Source organism: Aulonocara sp. 'chitande type north' Nkhata Bay, linkage group LG4 (genome assembly GCF_057382095.1).
Source record: "Aulonocara sp. 'chitande type north' Nkhata Bay isolate Kocher_YH1m ecotype deep benthic linkage group LG4, A_spYH_male_GT1.1, whole genome shotgun sequence".
Taxonomy (NCBI): domain Eukaryota; kingdom Metazoa; phylum Chordata; class Actinopteri; order Cichliformes; family Cichlidae; genus Aulonocara; species Aulonocara sp. 'chitande type north' Nkhata Bay.
In genome coordinates, this window is record NC_141347.1 from 9,735,483 (window position 1) to 9,759,852 (window position 24,370).

Genomic DNA, 24,370 nt, shown 5'->3' on the forward strand with positions numbered 1-24,370 from the left:
TCTGCAATTCTGCTAAATTTTGCCTGTTTTTGAAACTTAACTACTTCCTCATATTTTCACCTAGAACAACCATTCAAATTTTAAAATGTTCACAAATTATTTGGCTATTCAGGTATGATTCAGCTTTTTCAAATCTTCTACTGTTTTACTTTTATGCCTCTTAAAGTTTTGAGTTGCAAAATTGTGATTTTTCACAAAATACATGTGTTGTTATGGTTGCTATGCTCTTGGCTTCCAGTGTGCCACTGAAGGTTTTGCAATTTTCACTTCATGTCCGAACAACTTCCTGCTACTTGCTCAATTTTCACTCAACTTCCACAAATTATACATCAAAACGTAGGTATTTTTGCTGGCTTTCAGAAAATGTCACCATCATTGTTGTGGGATTTATAGAATTTTTGCAAATCTCCTCAGACTAACACAAGGTCAGAAAACTCTCCATATAAAGTGAATGGAGAGCTTGTTCAAAATCACCGCTGGATTTCTGTAATGAGAGGCATATTCGAATCGTCATATCTCCTTAACGAAGCAAAGTTAAGACATGAGGCTTGTCCCCGAATATCTTCAGACACCCCTGACGCTCACAATTCAAGAATTTCTTTCTCACCTATTACCGTTCTGAAATGAGTTGGACTTGTTTGAGGGTAGGAAATTCGTCCTTCGCTCAGATTTCTTCAGATTTCAAACTGTGGAAATGAACCACTTTTTTCTCTCGTCATAACTTTTTGTTGGATTTCCACAGAGACCTGAAAATTTCCATGATTGTTCACCAAAGCCTGCTGTCTCTTACGGTGAAAGAATGATATCGATACTCCAAATAGATTTCGAGTTAGAAAGCGTTGTTTGAGGGCAAGTCAAGGCAGTTTTTGCTTCGCTCTACTCAGTTATGGTGCATTACAAGTCAAATATCTTTAATAATTCATATTTTAATGATAAATTGTAAACACTGGAAGATTCCCCCATCTCTTCTGAACAAAACGGTGTAAGAATGACCGCTCTAGCCCCTACGGTTTGGAAATTATGGTCATTTGTTTGAGGGGAGTCCTCACTATGAGAAATAGGCTGCAATAATCCTGTGCCTCTCTGTGCTGCGTGTGTAAAAAGAGGCACATGTTTTGGCGGGAAAAAGTACACAGGCTCTCTGATTGGTGGATTCAAATTCAGCAGCTCCCAGGCTGACCTAGAAACTTACTTCTCTCTCCCTGTGCATTTTTTTGCTGATTTTTTCATTTAACAAGTATATTTGAGGGACCCTCAGCATGTTCAGCATTTTTTCAGCTGTCCATTTTGCTTTTCCAATTTTTCTGTTTAACTTATTACTATTGTGCTAAATAATACTATTTCTGCTATTTTATAAGATTTGTGCCTAATATAGTATTTCTGCTAAATTACAATATTTCTGCTTTTTATACTATTTGTGCTAAAACATAGTATTTCTACTAAATGTAGTATTTATGCTTAATCATACTATTTCTGCTTTTTATGGGATTTGTGCCTAATATAGTATTTCTGCTTTTTATAGGATTTTTGCTCAAACATAGTATTTCTACTAAATGTAGTGTTTATGCTTAATCATCCTATTTCTGCTTTTTATAGGATTTGTGCTTAATATAGTATTTCTGCTAAATTATAGTATTTCTGCTTTTTATAGTATTTGTGCTAAAACATAGTATTTCTACTAAATGTAGTATTTATGCTTAATCATAGTATTTCTATATATTTCTGCCAGGTCCCCAGGCAGCCAATCCTCTGTGAGGACTGAGAAATTCAAATTTTCAAATCAGGGCCTGCACGGCTTCCCAGCCAATCATATATGTGTCCTGAGGCATTCAAATTTGCATATTGGGGCCTTCATGGCTTCTAAGCCAGCCAATCATATCTGAGGGCTGAGGAATTCAAATCCACAAATCAGGGCCTGCACGGCTTCCCAGCCAGCCAATCATGTATGTGGGCTCCAGGCATTCATATTTGCATATTGGGGAATTCGTGGCTTCTAAGTCAACAAGTCATCCATGTCATATATCTCTAAAAATTCACATTTTAATGATAAATTGTTAACACTGGAAGATTCCCCCATCTCTTCTGAACAAAACAGTGTAAGAATGACCGCTCTAGCCCCTACGGTTAGGAAATTATGGTCATTTGTTTGAGGGGAGTCCTCACTATGAGAAATAGGCTGCAATAATCCTGTGCCTCTCTGTGCTGCTGCGTGTGTAAAAAGAGGCACCTGTTTTGGCGGGAAAACGTAAACAGCCACTCTGATTGGTGGATTCAAATTCGGCAGCTCTCTCCCTCTGTGTGTGTGTGTGTGTGTGTGTGTGTGTGTGTGTGTGTGTTTAGTGGGAGAGAGAGGACCCTGCCCTTATTTGGCAGCATGTCATTGTAGGATTTAAATTGAATATAGTTAGACTGGTTGACTGGATTAGAGCCTGTGTTTGTGTGTCCCTCTGTGCATTTGTGTTTCAATATGCCTTCATATTTGTAATTTTGTAAGTTATTACTATTCTGCTAAATCATAGTATTTCTGGTACTTTTCGGTACTTGTGCTAAATACAGTATTTCTGCTAAATCATACTATTTCTGCTTTTCATAAGATTTGTGCCTAATATAGTATTTCTGCTAAATTATAGTATTTATTATTTTTATAGGATTTGTGCCAAACATAGTATTTCTGCTAAATTATAGTATTTCTGCTTTTTATACTATTTGTGCCTAATATATTATTTCTGCTTTTTATAGGATTTGTGCCTAATATAGTATTTCTGCTTTTTATAGGATTTGTACCTAATATAGTATTTCTGCTTTTTATAGGATTTGTGCTTAATATAGTATTTCTGCTAAATTATAGTATTTCTGCTTTTTATAGTATTTGTGCTAAAACATAGTATTTCTACTAAATGTAGTATTTATGCTTAATAATAGTATTTCTATATATTTCTGCCAGGTCCCCAGGCAGCCAATCCTCTGTGAGGACTGAGACATTCAAATTTTCAAATCAGGGCCTGCACAGTTTCCCAGCCAATCAAATAAGTGTCCTGAGGCATTCAAATTTGCATATTGGGGCCTTCGTGGCTTCTAAGCCAGCCAATCATATCTGAGGGCTGAGGAATTCAAATCCACAAATCAGGGCCTGCACGGCTTCCCAGCCAGCCAATCACATATGTGGTCTCAGGCATTCAAATTTGCATATTGGGGAATTCGTGGCTTCTAAGTCAACAAGTCATCCATGTCATATATCTCTAAAAATTCATATTTTAATGATAAATTGTCAACACTTGAAGATTCCCCCATCTCTTCTGAACAAAACGGTGTAAGAATGACCGTTCTAGCTCCTACGGTTAGAAAATTATGGTCATTTGTTTGAGGGGAGTCGTCATTATGAGAAATAGACTGCAATGATCCTGTGTCTCTCTGTGCTGCGTGTGTAAAAAGGATGCACCTGTTTTGGAGGGAAAGAGTGCACAGGCTCTCTGATTGGTGGATTCAAATTCAGCAGCTCCCAGGCTGACCTAGAAACTCACTTTTCTCTCCCTGTGTGTGTGTGTGTGTGTGTGTGTGTGTGTGTGTGTGTGTGTGTGTGTGTGACAGAGAGAGAGAGAGAGAGAGAGAGAGAAAGGCTTTTAATGGGATGATCTCATTCTAAGATTCAAATTCAATATATTTAGACTGGTTGACTGAATTGGATCTTGTGTGTGTGTCTCTCTGTGCATGTGTGTTTTCTTATGTGTACATATTTGTGATTGTGTGGCTGTTATAGATTTTTTTGCTGATTTTTTTCATTTAACAAGTATAGTTGAGGGACCTTCAGCATGTTCATCATTTTTTCTGTTTAAGTTATTACTATTGTGCTAAATCATACTATTTCTGCTATTTTATAAGATTTGTGCCAAATACCGTATTTCTGCCAAATATAGTATTTCTGATTAATTATAGTTTTTTCTACCAAATCATAGTACAGTATTTCTGCTTTTTATAGGGTTTGTGCTTAATATAGTATTTCTGCTAAATTATAGTATTTCTGCTTTTTATAGTATTTGTGCTAAATTATAGTATTTCTGCCAAATTATAATATTTGTGCTAAAACATAGTCTTAATTTAAAATTACAATATTCATAGTTCATCACAGTGTCTCTGGTAAATCACAATATTTCTGCTCTGTTGTACTATTTTTCTAAATCATAGTGTTTCTGTAATGTTTAAGTATTTTTGACTAAATATATTCTTTCTGTTATCTTATACTATTTCTCCTAAATTCTTGTATTTTTGAGAAGTTATCATGTTTCTGGTAATTTACAATATTTCTGCTAAATTCTGCTATGCTATTGTATCTCTGCCAAGTATTATGTTTCCTCTAAGATATTGCAGTTCTGCTAAGTTATTCCATTTTAGCAAACTTCTTTTGCTTCTGCAAAGTTTTTACAATTTCTGCAACTTTTCAGCTTTTTCAGCTACTTTTTGCATACAGCTTCAGCTTTAAGCATCCACACTGCATTTTCGCAGGAAATGCAAATTTTTCTAGTTATTATTATTATTCTAGTTGCTTCCGTACACTTTTCGCCGTTAAACTACTTCCACAATTTTCAGCCGATTTTCACCGTTCAAATTTTAAACTATTCAGCTATTTTTGCTAATTCCTGCTACGATTTTTGCTATTTTTAACTATTATACTTTTTAAAATATTAAGCTTTTTTCCTTTAATTTGTCCCATTGAAATGAATGGGAAACTTCTGCAATTCTGCTAAAATTTGCTTGTTTTTGAAACTTAACTACTTCCTCATATTTTCACCTAGAACAACCATTCAAATTTTAAAATGTTCACAAATTATTGGGCTATTCAGGTATGATTCAGCTTTTTCAAATCTTTTACTGTTTTACTTTTATGCCTCTTAAAGTTTTGAGTTGCAAAATTGTGATTTTTCACAAAATACATGTGTTGTTATGGTTGCTATGCTCTTGGCTTCCAGTGTGCCACTGAAGGTTTTGCAATTTTCACTTCATGTCCGAACAACTTCCTGCTACTTGCTCAATTTTCACTCAACTTCCACAAATTATACATCAAAACGTAGGTATTTTTGCTGGCTTTCAGAAAATGTCACCATCATTGTTGTGGGATTTATAGAATTTTTGCAAATCTCCTCAGACTAACACAAGGTCAGAAAACTCTCCATATAAAGTGAATGGAGAGCTTGTTCAAAATCACCGCTGGATTTCTGTAATGAGAGGCATATTCGAATCGTCATATCTCCTTAACGAAGCAAAGTTAAGACATGAGGCTTGTCCCCGAATATCTTCAGACACCCCTGACGCTCACAATTCAAGAATTTCTTTCTCACCTATTACCGTTCTGAAATGAGTTGGACTTGTTTGAGGGTAGGAAATTCGTCCTTCGCTCAGATTTCTTCAGATTTCAAACTGTGGAAATGAACCACTTTTTTCTCTCGTCATAACTTTTTGTTGGATTTCCACAGAGACCTGAAAATTTCCATGATTGTTCACCAAAGCCTGCTGTCTCTTACGGTGAAAGAATGATATCGATACTCCAAATAGATTTCGAGTTAGAAAGCGTTGTTTGAGGGCAAGTCAAGGCAGTTTTTGCTTCGCTCTACTCAGTTATGGTGCATTACAAGTCAAATATCTTTAATAATTCATATTTTAATGATAAATTGTAAACACTGGAAGATTCCCCCATCTCTTCTGAACAAAACGGTGTAAGAATGACCGCTCTAGCCCCTACGGTTTGGAAATTATGGTCATTTGTTTGAGGGGAGTCCTCACTATGAGAAATAGGCTGCAATAATCCTGTGCCTCTCTGTGCTGCGTGTGTAAAAAGAGGCACATGTTTTGGCGGGAAAAAGTACACAGGCTCTCTGATTGGTGGATTCAAATTCAGCAGCTCCCAGGCTGACCTAGAAACTTACTTCTCTCTCCCTGTGCATTTTTTTGCTGATTTTTTCATTTAACAAGTATATTTGAGGGACCCTCAGCATGTTCAGCATTTTTTCAGCTGTCCATTTTGCTTTTCCAATTTTTCTGTTTAACTTATTACTATTGTGCTAAATAATACTATTTCTGCTATTTTATAAGATTTGTGCCTAATATAGTATTTCTGCTAAATTACAATATTTCTGCTTTTTATACTATTTGTGCTAAAACATAGTATTTCTACTAAATGTAGTATTTATGCTTAATCATACTATTTCTGCTTTTTATGGGATTTGTGCCTAATATAGTATTTCTGCTTTTTATAGTATTTTTGCTCAAACATAGTATTTCTACTAAATGTAGTGTTTATGCTTAATCATCCTATTTCTGCTTTTTATAGGATTTGTGCTTAATATAGTATTTCTGCTAAATTATAGTATTTCTGCTTTTTATAGTATTTGTGCTAAAACATAGTATTTCTACTAAATGTAGTATTTATGCTTAATCATAGTATTTCTATATATTTCTGCCAGGTCCCCAGGCAGCCAATCCTCTGTGAGGACTGAGAAATTCAAATTTTCAAATCAAGGCCTGCACGGCTTCCCAGCCAATCATATATGTGTCCTGAGGCATTCAAATTTGCATATTGGGGCCTTCATGGCTTCTAAGCCAGCCAATCATATCTGAGGGCTGAGGAATTCAAATCCACAAATCAGGGCCTGCACGGCTTCCCAGCCAGCCAATCATATATGTGGTCTCAGGCATTCATATTTGCATATTGGGGAATTCGTGGCTTCTAAGTCAACAAGTCATCCATGTCATATATCTCTAAAAATTCACATTTTAATGATAAATTGTTAACACTGGAAGATTCCCCCATCTCTTCTGAACAAAACAGTGTAAGAATGACCGCTCTAGCCCCTACGGTTAGGAAATTATGGTCATTTGTTTGAGGGGAGTCCTCACTATGAGAAATAGGCTGCAATAATCCTGTGCCTCTCTGTGCTGCTGCGTGTGTAAAAAGATGCACCTGTTTTGGCGGGAAAACGTAAACAGCCACTCTGATTGGTGGATTTAAATTCGGCAGCTCTCTCCCTCTGTGTGTGTGTGTGTGTGTGTGTGTGTGTGTGTGTGTGTGTGTTTAGTGGGAGAGAGAGGACCCTGCCCTTATTTGACAGCATGTCATTGTAGGATTTAAATTGAATATAGTTAGACTGGTTGACTGGATTAGAGCCTGTGTTTGTGTGTCCCTCTGTGCATTTGTGTTTCAATAAGTTATTACTATTCTGCTAAATCATAGTATTTCTGGTACTTTTCGGTACTTGTGCTAAATACAGTATTTCTGCTAAATCATACTATTTCTGCTTTTCATAGGATTTATGCCTAATATAGTATTTCTGCTAAATTATAGTATTTCTGCTTTTTATAGGATTTGTGCCTAACATAGTATTTCTGCTAAATTATAGTATTTCTGCTTTTTATAGGATTTGTGCCTAACATAGTATTTCTGCTAAATTATAGTATTTCTGCTTTTTATACTATTTGTTCTAAATTATAGTATTTCTGCTTTTTATAGGATTTGTGCTTAATATAGTATTTCTGCTAAATTATAGTATTTCTGCTTTTTATAGTATTTGTGCTAAAACATAGTATTTCTACTAAATGTAGTATTTATGCTTAATAATAGTATTTCTATATATTTCTGCCAGCTCCCCAGGCAGCCAATCCTCTGTGAGGACTGAGACATTCAAATTTTCAAATCAGGGCCTGCACAGTTTCCCAGCCAATCAAATAAGTGTCCTGAGGCATTCAAATTTGCATATTGGGGCCTTCGTGGCTTCTAAGCCAGCCAATCATATCTGAGGGCTGAGGAATTCAAATCCACAAATCAGGGCCTGCACGGCTTCCCAGCCAGCCAATCACATATGTGGTCTCAGGCATTCAAATTTGCATATTGGGGAATTCGTGGCTTCTAAGTCAACAAGTCATCCATGTCATATATCTCTAAAAATTCATATTTTAATATTAAATTGTCAACACTTGAAGATTCCCCCATCTCTTCTGAACAAAACGGTGTAAGAATGACCGTTCTAGCCCCTACGGTTAGGAAATTACGGTCATTTGTTTGAGGGGAGTCATCACTATGAGAAATAGACTGCAAAAATCCTGTGTCTCTCTGTGCTGCTGCGTGTGTAAACAGATGCACCTGTTTTGGTGGGGAAAAGTGCACAGCCTCTCTGATTGGTGGATTCAAATTCAGCAGCTCCCAGGCTGACCTAGAAACTTACTTCTCTCTCCCTGTGTGTGTGTGTGTGTGTGTGTGTGTGTGTGTGTGTGTGTGTGTGTGTGTGTGTGTGTGTGACAGAGAGAGAGAGAGAGAGAGAGAGAGAGAAAGGCTTTTAATGGGATGATCTCATTCTAAGATTTAAATTCAATATATTTAGACTGGTTGACTGAATTGGATCTTGTGTGTGGGTCTCTCTGTGCATGTGTGTTTCCTCATGTGTACATATTTGTGATTGTGTGGCTGTAATAAATTTTTTTGCAGATTTTTGTCATTTAACAAGTATATTTGAGGGACCCTCAGCATGTTCAGCATTTTTTCAGCTGTCCATTTTGCTTTTCCAATTTTTCTGTTTAACTTATTACTATTGTGCTAAATCATACTATTTCTGCTATTTTATAAGATTTGTGCTTAATATACTATTTCTGCTTTTATAGGATTTGTGCTTAATATAGTATTTCTGCTAAATGTAGTATTTATGCTTAATCATACTATTTCTGCTTTTTATAGTATTTGTGCTTAATATAGTATTTCTGCTAAATTTAGTATTTCTGATTAATTATAGTTTTTCTACTAAATCATAGTACAGTATTTCTGCTTTTTATGGGATTTGTGCTAAAACAAAGTATTTCTACTAAATGTAGTATTTGTGCTTAATCATACCATTTCTGCTTTTTATAGGATTTGTGCTTAATATAGTATTTCTGCTAAATTATAGTATTTCTGCCAAATTATAATATTTGTGCTAAAACATAGTCTCAATTTAAAATTACAATATTCATAGTTCATCACAGTGTCTCTGGTAAATCACAATATTTCTGCTCTGTTGTACTATTTTTCTAAATCATAGTGTTTCTGTAATGTTTAAGTATTTTTGGCTAAATATATTCTTTCTGTTATCTTATACTATTTCTCCTAAATTCTTGTATTTTTGAGAAGTTATCATGTTTCTGGTAAGTTACAATATTTCTGCTAAATTCTGCTATGCTATTGTATTTCTGCCAAGTATTATGTTTCCTCTAAGATATTGCAGTTCTGCTAAGTTATTCCATTTTAGCAAACTTCTTTTGCTTCTGCAAAGTTTTTACAATTTCTGCAACTTTTCAGCTTTTTCAGCTACTTTTTGCATACAGCTTTAGCTTTAAGCATCCACACTGCATTTTCGCAGGAAATGCAAATTTTTCTAGTTCTAGTTGCTTCCGTACACTTTTCGCCGTTTAACTACTTCCACAATTTTCAGCCGATTTTCACCGTTCAAATTTTAAACTATTCTGCTATTTTTGCTAATTCCTGCTACGATTTTTGCTATTTTTAACTATTATACTTTTTAAAATATTAAGCTTTTTTCCTTTAATTTGTCCCATTGAAATGAATGGGAAACTTCTGCAATTCTGCTAAATTTTGCTTGTTTTTGAAACTTAACTACTTCCTCATACTTTCACCTAGAACAACCATTCAAATTTTAAAATGTTCACAAATTATTGGGCTATTCAGGTATGATTCAGCTTTTTCAAATGTTTTACTGTTTTACTTTTATGCCTCTTAAAGTTTTGAGTTGCAAAATTGTGATTTTTCACAAAATACATGTGTTGTTATGGTTGCTATGCTCTTGGCTTCCAGTGTGCCACTGAAGGTTTTGCAATTTTCACTTCATGTCCGAACAACTTCCTGCTACTTGCTCAATTTTCACTCAACTTCCACAAATTATACATCAAAACGTAGGTATTTTTGCTGGCTTTCAGAAAATGTCACCATCATTGTTGTGGGATTTATAGAATTTTGGCAAATCTCCTCAGACTAACACAAGGTCAGAAAACTCTCCATATAAAGTGAATGGAGAGCTTGTTCAAAATCATCGCTACATTTCTGTAATGAGAGGCATATTCGAATCGTCATATCTCCTTAACGAAGCAAAGTTAAGACATGAGGCTTGTCCCCGTATATCTTCAGACACTCCTGACGCTCACAATTCAAGAATTTCTTTCTCACCTATTACCGTTCTGAAATGAGTTGGACTTGTTTGAGGGTAGGAAATTTGTCCTTCGCTCAGATTTCTTCAGATTTCAAACTGTGGAAATGAACCACTTTTTTCTCTCGTCATAACTTTTTGTTGGATTTCCACAGACACCTGAAAATTTCTATGACTGTTCACCAAAGCCTGCTGTCTCTTACGGTGAAAGAATGATATCGATACTCCAAATAGATTTAGAGTTAGAAAGCGTTGTTTGAGGGCAAGTCAAGGCAGTTTTTGCTTCGCTCTGCTCAGTTATGGTGCATTAGAAGTCTAATATCTTTAATAATTCATATTTTAATGATAAATTGTTAACACTGGAAGATTCCCCCATCTCTTCTGAACAAAACGGTGTAAGAATGACCGCTCTAGCCCCTACGGTTAGGAAATTATGGTCATTTGTTTGAGGGGAGTCCTCACTATGAGAAATAGGCTGCAATAATCCTGTGCCTCTCTGTCCTGCGTGTGTAAAAAGATGCACCTGTTTTGGCGGGAAAACGTAAACAGCCACTCTGATTGGTGGATTTAAATTCGGCAGCTCTCTCCCTCTGTGTCTGTCTGTGTGTGTGTGTGTGTGTGTGTGTTTAGTGGGAGAGAGAGGACCCTGCCCTTATTTGGCAGCATATCATTGTAGGATTTAAATTGAATATAGTTAGACTGGTTGACTGGATTAGAGCCTGTGTTTGTGTGTCCCTCTGTGCATTTGTGTTCCAATATGCCTCCATATTTGTAATTTTGTAAGTTATTACTATTCTGCTAAATATAGTATTTCTGCTTTTTATAGGATTTGTGCCTAATATAGTATTTCTGCTTTTTATAGGATTTGTGCCTAATATAGTATTTCTGCTTTTTATAGGATTTGTGCTTAATATAGTATTTCTACTAAATTATAGTATTTCTGCTTTTTATAGTATTTGTGCTAAAACATAGTATTTCTACTAAATATAGTATTTCTGCTTTTTATACTATTTGTGCTAAATTATAATATTTCTGCTTTTTATACTATTTGTGCTAAATTATAATATTTCTGCTATTTTATAAGATTTGTGCCTAATATAGTATTTCTGCTAAATTACAATATTTCTGCTTTTTATACTATTTGTGCTAAAACATAGTATTTCTACTAAATGTAGTATTTATGCTTAATCATACTATTTCTGCTTTTTATGGGATTTGTGCCTAATATAGTATTTCTGCTTTTTATAGGATTTTTGCTCAAACATAGTAGTTCTACTAAATGTAGTGTTTATGCTTAATCATCCTATTTCTGCTTTTTATAGGATTTGTGCTTAATATAGTATTTCTGCTAAATTATAGTATTTCTGATTTTTATAGTATTTGTGCTAAAACATAGTATTTCTACTAAATGTAGTATTTATGCTTAATCATAGTATTTCTATATATTTCTGCCAGGTCCCCAGGCAGCCAATCCTCTGTGAGGACTTAGACATTCAAATTTTCAAATCAGGGCCTGCACGGTTTCCCAGCCAATCATATATGTGTCCTGAGGCATTCAAATTTGCATATTGGGTCCTTCATGGCTTCTAAGCCAGCCAATCATATCTGAGGGCTGAGGAATTCAAATCCACAAATCAGGGCCTGCACGGCTTCCCAGCCAGCCAATCATATATGTGGCCTCAGGCATTCAAATTTGCATATTGGGGGAATTCGTGGCTTCTAAGTCAACAAGTCATCCATGTCGTATATCTCTAAAAATTCACATTTTAATGATAAATTGTTAACACTGGAAGATTCCCCCATCTCTTCTGAACAAAACGGTGTAAGAATGACCGCTCTAGCCCCTATGGTTTAGAAATTATGGTCATTTGTTTGAGGGGAGTCCTCACTATGAGAAATAGGCTGCAATAATCCTGTGCCTCTCTCTGCTGCGTGTGTAAAAAGATGCACCTGTTTTGGCGGGAAAAAGTACACAGGCTCTCTGATTGGTGGATTCAAATTCAGCAGCTCCCAGGCTGACCTAGAAACTTACTTCTCTCTCCCTGTGCATTTTTTTGCTGATTTTTTCATTTAACAAGTATATTTGAGGGACCCTCAGCATGTTCAGCATTTTTTCAGCTGTCCATTTTGCTTTTCCAATTTTTCTGTTTAACTTATTACTATTGTGCTAAATCATACTTTTTCTTCTATTTTATAAGATTTGTGCTTAATATAGTATTTCTGCTTTTAATAGGATTTGTGCTTAATATAGTATTTCTGCTTTTTATAGAATTTGTGCTTAATATAGTATTTCTGCTTTTTATAGAATTTGTGCTTAATATAGTATTTCTGCTTTTTATAGGATTTGTGCTTAATATAGTATTTCTGCTAAATTATAGTATTTCTGCTTTTTATAGTATTTGTGCTAAAACATAGTATTTCTACTAAATGTAGTATTTATGCTTAATCATAGTATTTCTATATATTTCTGCCAGGTCCCCAGGCAGCCAATCCTCTGTGAGGACTTAGACATTCAAATTTTCAAATCAGGGCCTGCACGGTTTCCCAGCCAATCATATATGTGTCCTGAGGCATTCAAATTTGCATATTGGGGCCTTCATGGCTTCTAAGCCAGCCAATCATATCTGAGGGCTGAGGAATTCAAATCCACAAATCAGGGCCTGCACGGCTTCCCAGGCAGCCAATCATATATGTGGCCTCAGGCATTCAAATTTGCATATTGGGGGAATTCGTGGCTTCTAAGTCAACAAGTCATCCATGTCATATATCTCTAAAAATTCACATTCTAATGATAAATTGTTAACACTGGAAGATTCCCCCATCTCTTCTGAACAAAACGGTGTAAGAATGACCGCTCTAGCCCCTACGGTTAGGAAATTATGGTCATTTGTTTGAGGGGAGTCGTCACTATGAGAAATAGACTGCAATAATCCTGTGCCTCTCTGTGCTGCGTGTGTAAAAAGGATGCACCTGTTTTGGCGGGAAAAAGTAAACAGCCACTCTGATTGGTGGCAGCTCTCTCCCTCTGTGTCTGTCTGTGTCTGTGTGTGTGTGTGTGTGTGAGAGAGAGAGAGAGAGAGAGAGAGAGAGAGAGAGAGAGAGGCTTTTAATGGGATGATCTCATTCTAAGATTCTAATTTAATATATTTAGACTGGGTGACTGAATCTCTCTGTGCATGTGTGTTTCCTTATGTGTACATATTTGTGATTTTGTGGCTGTTATAGATTTTTTTGCTGATTTTTTTCATTTAACAAGTATATTTGAGGGACCCTCAGCATGTTCAGCATTTTTTCAGCTGTCCATTTTGCTTTTCCAGTTTTTCTGTTTAAGTTATTACTATTGTGCTAAATCATACTGTTTCTGCTATTTCATAAGATTTGTGCAAAATATAGTATTTCTGCCAAATATAGTATTTCTGATTAATTATAGTTTTTCTACTAAATCATAGTACAGTATTTCTGCTTTTTATAGGATTTGTGCTAAAACATAGTATTTCTACTAAATGTAGTATTTATGCTTAATCATACTATTTCTATATATTTCTGCCAAGTCCCCAGGCAGCCAATCCTCTGTGAGGACTTAGACATTCAAATTTTCAAATCAGGCCCTGCACGGTTTCCCAGCCAATCATATATGTGTCCTGAGGCATTCAAATTTGCATATTGGGGACTTCATGGCTTCTAAGCCAGCCAATCATATCTGAGGGCTGAGGAATTGAAATCCACAAATCAGGGCCTGCACAGCTTCCCAGCCAGCCAATCATGTATGTGGGCTCCAGGTATTCAAATTTGCATATTGGGGAATTCGTGGCTTCTAAGTCAACAAGTCATCCGTGTCATATATCTCTAAAAATTCATATTTTAATGATAAATTGTCAACACTTGAAGATTCCCCCATCTCTTCTGAACAAAACGGTGTAAGAATGACCGTTCTAGCTCCTACGGTTAGGAAATTATGGTCATTTGTTTGAGGGGAGTCGTCATTATGAGAAATAGACTGCAATGATCCTGTGTCTCTCTGTGCTGCGTGTGTAAAAAGGATGCACCTGTTTTGGAGGGAAAGAGTGCACAGGCTCTCTGATTGGTGGATTCAAATTCAGCAGCTCCCAGGCTGACCTAGAAACTCACTTTTCTCTCCCTGTGTGTGTGTGTGTGTGTGTGTGTGTGTGTGTGTGTGTGTGTGTGTGTGTGTGTGACAGAGAGAGAGAGAGAGAGAAAGGCTTTTAATGGGATGATCTCATTCTAAGATTCAAATTCAATATATTTAGACTGGTTGACTGAATTGGATCTTGTGTGTGTGTCTCTCTGTGCATGTGTGTTTCCTCATGTGTACATATTTGTGATTGTGTGGCTGTTATAGATTTTTTTGCTGATTTTTTTCATTTAACAAGTATAGTTGAGGGACCTTCAGCATGTTCAGCATTTTTTTCAGCTGTCCATTTTTGCTTTTCCAATTTTTCTGTTTAAGTTATTACTATTGTGCTAAATCATACTATTTCTGCTATTTTATAAGATTTGTGCCAAATACCGTATTTCTGCCAAATATAGTATTTCTGATTAATTATAGTTTTTTCTACCAAATCATAGTACAGTATTTCTGCTTTTTATAGGGTTTGTGTTTAATATAGTATTTCTGCTAAATTATAGTATTTCTGCTTTTTATAGTATTTGTGCTAAATTATAGTATTTCTGCCAAATTATAATATTTGTGCTAAAACATAGTCTTAATTTAAAATTACAATATTCATAGTTCATCACAGTGTCTCTGGTAAATCACAATATTTCTGCTCTGTTGTACTATTTTTCTAAATCATAGTGTTTCTGTAATGTTTAAGTATTTTTGGCTAAATATATTCTTTCTGTTATCTTATACTATTTCTCCTAAATTCTTGTATTTTTGAGAAGTTATCATGTTTCTGGTAAGTTACAATATTTCTGCTAAATTCTGCTATGCTATTGTATTTCTGCCAAGTATTATGTTTCCTCTAAGATATTGCAGTTCTGCTAAGTTATTCCATTTTAGCAAACTTCTTTTGCTTCTGCAAAGTTTTTACAATTTCTGCAACTTTTCAGCTTTTTCAGCTAGTTTTTGCATACAGCTTCAGCTTAAAGCATCCACACTGCATTTTCGCAGGAAATGCAAATTTTTCTAGTTCTTTATTGTGTGGATGCTTTAAGCATCCACACTATTGAGTTCCTCTTGGGACTTCCGTACACTTTTTGGCACTTAACTACTTCCGCAATTTTCAGCCGATTTTCACCGTTCAAATTTTAAAATATTCTGCTATTTCTGCTAATTCCTGCTATGTCTTTTGGTATTTTTCACTATTATACTTTTTAAAATATTAAGCTTAATTTGTCCCATTGAAATGAATGGGAAACTTCTGCAATTCTGCTAAAATTTGCTTGTTTCTGAAACTTAACTACTTCCTCATATTTTCACGTAGAACAACCATTCAAACTTTAAAATGTTCTCAAATTATTGGGCTATTCAGGTATGATTCAGCTTTTTCAAATCTTTTACCGTTTTACTTTTATGCCTCTTAAAGTTTTCAGTTGCAAAATTGTGATTTTTCACAAAATACATGCGTTGTTATGGTTGCTATGCACTTGGCTTCCAGTGTGCCACTGAAGGTTTTGCAGTCTTCTCTTCATGTCCGAACAACTTCTTGCTACTTGCTCAATTTTCACTCAACTTCCACAAATTATACATCACAACGTAGGTATTTTTGCTGGGTTTCCGAAAATGTCACTATCATTGTTGTGGGATTTATAGAATTTTGGCAAATCTCCTCAGACCAACACAAAGTCGCAAAACTCTCCATAGAAAGTCAATGGAGAGCTTGTTCAAAATCACCACTTGATTTCTGTAATGAGAGGCATATTCGAATCGTCATATCTCCTTAACGAAGCAAAGTTAAGACATAAGGCTTGTCCCAGTATATCTTCAGACACTCCTGACGCTCACAATTCAAGAATTATTTTCTCACCTATTACCGTTCTGAAATGAGTTAGACTTGTTTGAGGGTAGGAAATTTGTCCTTCGCTCAGATTTCTTCAGATTTCAAACTCTGGAAATGAACCACTTTTTTCTCTCGTCATATCTTTTTAATGGATTTCCACAGAGACCTGAAAATTTCCATGATTGTTCACCAAAGCCTGCTGTCTCTTACGGTGAAAGAATGATATTGATACTCCAAATAGATTTAGAGTTAGAAAGTGTTGTTTGAGGGCAAGTCAAGGCAGTTTTTGCTTTGCTCTACTCAGTTATGGTGCATTAGAAGTAAATTATCTTTAATAATTCATATTTTAATGATAAATTGTCAACACTTTAAGATTCCCCCATCTCTTCTGAACAAAACGGTGTAAGAATGACCGTTCTAGCCCCTACAGTTAGGAAATTATGGTCATTTGTTTGAGGGGAGTTGTCATTATGAGAAATAGACTGCAAAAATCCTGTGTCTCTCTGTGCTGCGTGCACCTGTTTTGGCGGGAAAAAGTGCACAGGCTCTCTGATTGGTGGATTCAAATTCAGCAGCTCCAAGGCTGCTTGACTGAGCTAGAAACTTACTTCTCTCTTCGTGTGTGTGTGTGTGTGTGTGTGTGTGTGTGTGTGTGTGTGTGTGTGTGTGTGTGTGTGTGTGTGACAGAGAGAGAGAGAGAGAGAGAGAGAGAAAGGCTTTTAATGGGATGACCTCATTCTAAGCTTCAAATTCAATATATTTAGACTGGTTGACTGAATTGGATCTTGTGTGTGTGTCTCTCTGTGCATGTGTGTTTCCTTATGTGTACATATTTCTGATTGTGTGGCTGTTATATATTTTTTTTGCTGATTTTTTTCATTTAACAAGTATATTTGAGGGACCCTCAGCATGTTCAGCATTTTTTCAGCTGTCCATTTTGCTTTTCCGATTTTTCTGTTTAACTTATTACTATTGTGCTAAATCATACTATTTCTGCTTTTAATAGGATTTGTGCCAAATATAGTATTTCTGCTTTTTATAGGATTTGTGCTTAATATACTATTTCTGCTTTTTATAGGATTTGTGCTTAATATAGTATTTCTGCTAAATGTAGTGTTTATGCTTAATCATACTATTTCTATATATTTCTGCCAGGCAGCCAATCCTCTGTGAGGACTCAGACATTCAAATATACAGATCAGGGCCTGCAGCCAGCCAATCATATCTGAGGTTTTCCGTTTCCTCTCTCGTCATATCTCAGCGACGGATGTACATAGAGCAATGAAAATCGCAGTTAAAGTACACCAAAGTCCGCTGATTCACCCAGTACAAGAATTATGCTTCTAGTCCACCTAGTTTTTGAGTTACACAACGTTTTGTAACTCCAAAAAACGGCGTTTTTCGCCTCTCACCGCGATCTAATTCTGACTCCTCATCACCCTGTTTTTCAAAACGGCTGCTCTCTTTCCCAGTGGCGCAGTTGGTAATGACACGGGTCTGCAAGCCAAAGATCGTGGGTTCGATTCCACCTTGGTCAACATGTTTTTTTCCCTACAAATTAATACACTGTCACAGACCAGTAATTCATATTCATCATTTATTACAATTCTGCAAACTTTTATGATTTTACCAGCTTTTCTAATATGGACCTCACATTCTTGTTAACACTCCATGGCACAAATACTCTTCCCTTTAGGCTATTTCTCCCATTTTAAAGTATTACTCCTCCATAATTGTAATTCTGTTAAATCAAAGTACTTTTACTACATCTTAGTACTTCTGCTCAATCATAGTATTTCTGCTAAATCATAGTATTTCTGCTACTTTTTGGTACTTGTGCTAAATACAGTATTTCTGCTAAATCATACTATTTCTACTATATTATATTTTTCTTTCTAAATATAGCATTTCTGCTATATAATTGTATTTCTGCCAAGTATTATGTTTCCTCTAAGATATTGCAGTTCTGCTAAGTTATTCCATTTTAGCAAAGTTCTTTTGCTTCTGAAAAGCTTTTACAATTTCTGCAACTTTTCAGCTTTTTCAGCTGGTTTTTGCATGCAGCTTCAGCTTTAAGCATCCACACTGCATTTTCGCAGGAAATGCAAATTTTTCTAGTTGTGTGGATGCTTTAAGCATCCACACTATTGAGTTCCTGTTTCTCTTTATTCTTTATTGTGTGGATGCTTTAAGCATCCACACTATTGAGTTCCTGTTTCTCTTTATTCTTTATTATTATTATTATTATTATTCTTAGGACTTCCGTACACTTTTCGCCGTTAAACTACTTCCACAATTTTCAGCCGATTTTCACCGTTCAAATTTTAAACTATTCAGCTATTTTTGCTATTTCCGGCTATGACTTTTGCTATTTTTAACTATTATACTTTTTAAAATATTCCACTTTTTTCCTTTAATTTGTCCCATTGAAATGAATGGGAAACTTCAGCAATTCTGCTAAAATTTGCTTGTTTTTGAAACTTAACTACTTCCTCATATTTTCACCTAGAACAACCATTCAAATTTTAAAATGTTCACAAATTATTGGGCTATTCAGGTATGATTCAGCTTTTTCAAATCTTTTACTGTTTTACTTTTATGCCTCTTAAAGTTTTGAGTTGCAAAATTGTGATTTTTCACAAAATACATGTGTTGTTATGGTTGCTATGCTCTTGGCTTCCAGTGTGCCACTGAAGGTTTTGCAATTTTCACTTCATGTCCGAACAACTTCCTGCTACTTGCTCAATTTTCACTCAACTTCCACAAATTATACATCAAAACGTAGGTATTTTTGCTGGCTTTCAGAAAATGTCACCATCATTGTTGTGGGATTTATAGAATTTTGGCAAATCTCCTCAGACTAACACAAGGTCAGAAAACTCTCCATATAAAGTCAATGGAGAGCTTGTTCAAAATCACCGCTGGATTTCTGTAATGAGAGGCATATTCGAATCGTCATATCTCCTTAACGAAGCAAAGTTAAGACATGAGGCTTGTCCCGGTATATCTTCAGACACTCCTGACGCTCACAATTCAAGAATTTCTTTCTCACCTATTACCGTTCTGAAATGAGTTGGACTTGTTTGAGGGTAGGAAATTCGTCCTTCGCTCAGATTTCTTCAGATTTCAAACTGTGGAAATGAACCACTTTTTTCTCTCGTCATAACTTTTTGTTGGATTTCCACAGAGACCTGAAAATTTCCATGATTGTTCACCAAAGCCTGCTGTCTCTTACGGTGAAAGAATGATATCGATACTCCAAATAGATTTAGAGTTAGAAAGCGTTGTTTGAGGGCAAGTCAAGGCAGTTTTTGCTTCGCTCTACTCAGTTATGGTGCATTAGAAGTCAAATATCTTTAATAATTCATATTTTAATGATAAATTGTAAACACTGGAAGATTCCCCCATCTCTTCTGAACAAAACGGTGTAAGAATGACCGCTCTAGCCCCTACGGTTTGGAAATTATGGTCATTTGTTTGAGGGGAGTCCTCACTATGAGAAATAGGCTGCAATAATCCTGTGCCTCTCTGTGCTGCGTGTGTAAAAAGAGGCACATGTTTTGGCGGGAAAAAGTACACAGGCTCTCTGATTGGTGGATTCAAATTCAGCAGCTCCCAGGCTGACCTAGAAACTTACTTCTCTCTCCCTGTGCATTTTTTTGCTGATTTTTTCATTTAACAAGTATATTTGAGGGACCCTCAGCATGTTCAGCATTTTTTCAGCTGTCCATTTTGCTTTTCCAATTTTTCTGTTTAACTTATTACTATTGTGCTAAATAATACTATTTCTGCTATTTTATAAGATTTGTGCCTAATATAGTATTTCTGCTAAATTACAATATTTCTGCTTTTTATACTATTTGTGCTAAAACATAGTATTTCTACTAAATGTAGTATTTATGCTTAATCATACTATTTCTGCTTTTTATGGGATTTGTGCCTAATATAGGATTTCTGCTTTTTATAGGATTTTTGCTCAAACATAGTATTTCTACTAAATGTAGTGTTTATGCTTAATCATCCTATTTCTGCTTTTTATAGGATTTGTGCTTAATATAGTATTTCTGCTAAATTATAGTATTTCTGCTTTTTATAGTATTTGTGCTAAAACATAGTATTTCTACTAAATGTAGTATTTATGCTTAATCATAGTATTTCTATATATTTCTGCCAGGTCCCCAGGCAGCCAATCCTCTGTGAGGACTGAGAAATTCAAATTTTCAAATCAGGGACTGCACGGCTTCCCAGCCAATCATATATGTGTCCTGAGGCATTCAAATTTGCATATTGGGGCCTTCATGGCTTCTAAGCCAGCCAATCATATCTGAGGGCTGAGGAATTCAAATCCACAAATCAGGGCCTGCACAGCTTCCCAGCCAGCCAATCATGTATGTGGGCTCCAGGTATTCAAATTTGCATATTGGGGAATTCGTGGCTTCTAAGTCAACAAGTCATCCATGTCATATATCTCTAAAAATTCATATTTTAATGATAAATTGTCAACACTTGAAGATTCCCCCATCTCTTCTGAACAAAACGGTGTAAGAATGACCACTCTAGCCCCTATGGTTAGGAAATTATGGTCATTTGTTTGAGGGGAATCCTCACTATGTGAAATAAACTGAAAGAAGCAGGTCTATGTCTCTGTGCTGCGTGTGTAAAAAGATGCACCTGTTTTGGCGGGAAAACGTAAACAGCCTCTCTGATTGGTGGATTCAAATTCAGCAGCTCCCAGGCTGACCTAGAAACTTAGTCCTCTCTCCCTGTGTGTGTGTGTGTGTGTGTGTGTGTGTGTGTGTGTGTGTGTGTTTAGTGGGAGAGAGAGGACCCTGCCCTTATTTGACAGCATGTCATTGTAGGATTTAAATTGAACATAGTTAGACTGGTTGACTGGATTAGAGCCTGTGTTTGTGTGTCCCTCTGTGCATTTGTGTTTCAATAAGTTATTACTATTCTGCTAAATCATAGTATTTCTGGTACTTTTCGGTACTTGTGCTAAATACAGTATTTCTGCTAAATTATTGAGTTCCTGCTTTTTATAGGATTTGTGCCTAACATAGTATTTCTGCTAAATTATAGTATTTCTGCTTTTTATAGGATTTGTGCCTAACATAGTATTTCTGCTAAATTATAGTATTTCTGCTTTTTATACTATTTGTTCTAAATTATAGTATTTCTGCTTTTTATAGGATTTGTGCTTAATATAGTATTTCTGCTAAATTATAGTTTTTCTTCTTTTTATAGTATTTGTGCTAAAACATAGTAGTTCTACTAAATGTAGTATTTATGCTTAATAATAGTATTTCTATATATTTCTGCCAGGTCCCCAGGCAGCCAATCCTCTGTGAGGACTGAGACATTCAAATTTTCAAATCAGGGCCTGCACAGTTTCCCAGCCAATCAAATAAGTGTCCTGAGGCATTCAAATTTGCATATTGGGGCCTTCGTGGCTTCTAAGCCAGCCAATCATATCTGAGGGCTGAGGAATTCAAATCCACAAATCAGGGCCTGCACGGCTTCCCAGCCAGCCAATCACATATGTGGTCTCAGGCATTCAAATTTGCATATTGGGGAATTCGTGGCTTCTAAGTCAACAAGTCATCCATGTCATATATCTCTAAAAATTCATATTTTAATATTAAATTGTCAACACTTGAAGATTCCCCCATCTCTTCTGAACAAAACGGTGTAAGAATGACCCTTCTAGCCCCTACGGTTAGGAAATTACGGTCATTTGTTTGAGGGGAGTCGTCACTATGAGAAATAGACTGCAAAAATCCTGTGTCTCTCTGTGCTGCTGCGTGTGTAAACAGATGCACCTGTTTTGGTGGGGAAAAGTGCACAGCCTCTCTGATTGGTGGATTCAAATTCACCAGCTCCCAGGCTGACCTAGAAACTTACTTCTCTCTCCCTGTGTGTGTGTGTGTGTGTGTGTGTGTGTGTGTGTGTGTGTGTGTGTGTGTGTGTGTGTGTGTGTGACAGAGAGAGAGAGAGAGAGAGAAAGGCTTTTAATGGGATGATCTCATTCTAAGATTTAAATTCAATATATTTAGACTGGTTGACTGAATTGGATCTTGTGTGTGGGTCTCTCTGTGCATGTGTGTTTCCTCATGTGTACATATTTGTGATTGTGTGGCTGTAATAAATTTTTTTGCAGATTTTTGTCATTTAACAAGTATATTTGAGGGACCCTCAGCATGTTCAGCATTTTTTCAGCTGTCCATTTTGCTTTTCCAATTTTTCTGTTTAACTTATTACTATTGTGCTAAATCATACTATTTCTGCTATTTTATAAGATTTGTGCTTAATATACTATTTCTGCTTTTATAGGATTTGTGCTTAATATAGTATTTCTGCTAAATGTAGTATTTATGCTTAATCATACTATTTCTGCTTTTCATAGTATTTCTGCTTAATATAGTATTTCTGCTAAATTTAGTATTTCTGATTAATTATAGTTTTTCTACTAAATCATAGTACAGTATTTCTGCTTTTTATGGGATTTGTGCTAAAACAAAGTATTTCTACTAAATGTAGTATTTGTGCTTAATCATACCATTTCTGCTTTTTATAGGATTTGTGCTTAATATAATATTTCTGCTAAATTATAGTATTTCTGCCAAATTATAATATTTGTGCTAAAACATAGTCTCAATTTAAAATTACAATATTCATAGTTCATCACAGTGTCTCTGGTAAATCACAATATTTCTGCTCTGTTGTACTATTTTTCTAAATCATAGTGTTTCTGTAATGTTTAAGTATTTTTGGCTAAATATATTCTTTCTGTTATCTTATACTATTTCTCCTAAATTCTTGTATTTTTGAGAAGTTATCATGTTTCTGGTAAGTTACAATATTTCTGCTAAATTCTGCTATGCTATTGTATTTCTGCCAAGTATTATGTTTCCTCTAAGATATTGCAGTTCTGCTAAGTTATTCCATTTTAGCAAACTTCTTTTGCTTCTGCAAAGTTTTTACAATTTCTGCAACTTTTCAGCTTTTTCAGCTAGTTTTTGCATACAGCTTCAGCTTTAAGCATCCACACTGCATTTTCGCAGGAAATGCAAATTTTTCTAGTTATTATTATTATTCTAGTTGCTTCCGTACACTTTTCGCCGTTAAACTACTTCCACAATTTTCAGCCGATTTTCACCGTTCAAATTTTAAACTATTCAGCTATTTTTGCTAATTCCTGCTACGATTTTTGCTATTTTTAACTATTATACTTTTTAAAATATTAAGCTTTTTTCCTTTAATTTGTCCCATTGAAATGAATGGGAAACTTCAGCAATTCTACTAAAATTTGCTTGTTTTTGAAACTTAACTACTTCCTCATATTTTCACCTAGAACAACCATTCAAACTTTAAAATGTTCACAAATTATTGGGCTATTCAGGTATGATTCAGCTTTTTCAAATCTTTAACTGTTTTACTTTTATGCCTCTTAAAGTTTTGAGTTGCAAAATTGTGATTTTTCACAAAATACATGTGTTGTTATGGTTGCTATGCTCTTGGCTTCCAGTGTGCCACTGAAGGTTTTGCAATTTTCACTTCATGTCCGAACAACTTCCTGCTACTTGCTCAATTTTCACTCAACTTCCACAAATTATACATCAAAACGTAGGTATTTTTGCTGGCTTTCAGAAAATGTCACCATCATTGTTGTGGGATTTATAGAATTTTTGCAAATCTCCTCAGACTAACACAAGGTCAGAAAACTCTCCATATAAAGTGAATGGAGAGCTTGTTCAAAATCACCGCTGGATTTCTGTAATGAGAGGCATATTCGAATCGTCATATCTCCTTAACGAAGCAAAGTTAAGACATGAGGCTTGTCCCCGAATATCTTCAGACACCCCTGACGCTCACAATTCAAGAATTTCTTTCTCACCTATTACCGTTCTGAAATGAGTTGGACTTGTTTGAGGGTAGGAAATTCGTCCTTCGCTCAGATTTCTTCAGATTTCAAACTGTGGAAATGAACCACTTTTTTCTCTCGTCATAACTTTTTGTTGGATTTCCACAGAGACCTGAAAATTTCCATGATTGTTCACCAAAACCTGCTGTCTCTTACGGTGAAAGAATGATATCGATACTCCAAATAGATTTCGAGTTAGAAAGCGTTGTTTGAGGGCAAGTCAAGGCAGTTTTTGCTTCGCTCTACTCAGTTATGGTGCATTACAAGTCAAATATCTTTAATAATTCATATTTTAATGATAAATTGTAAAC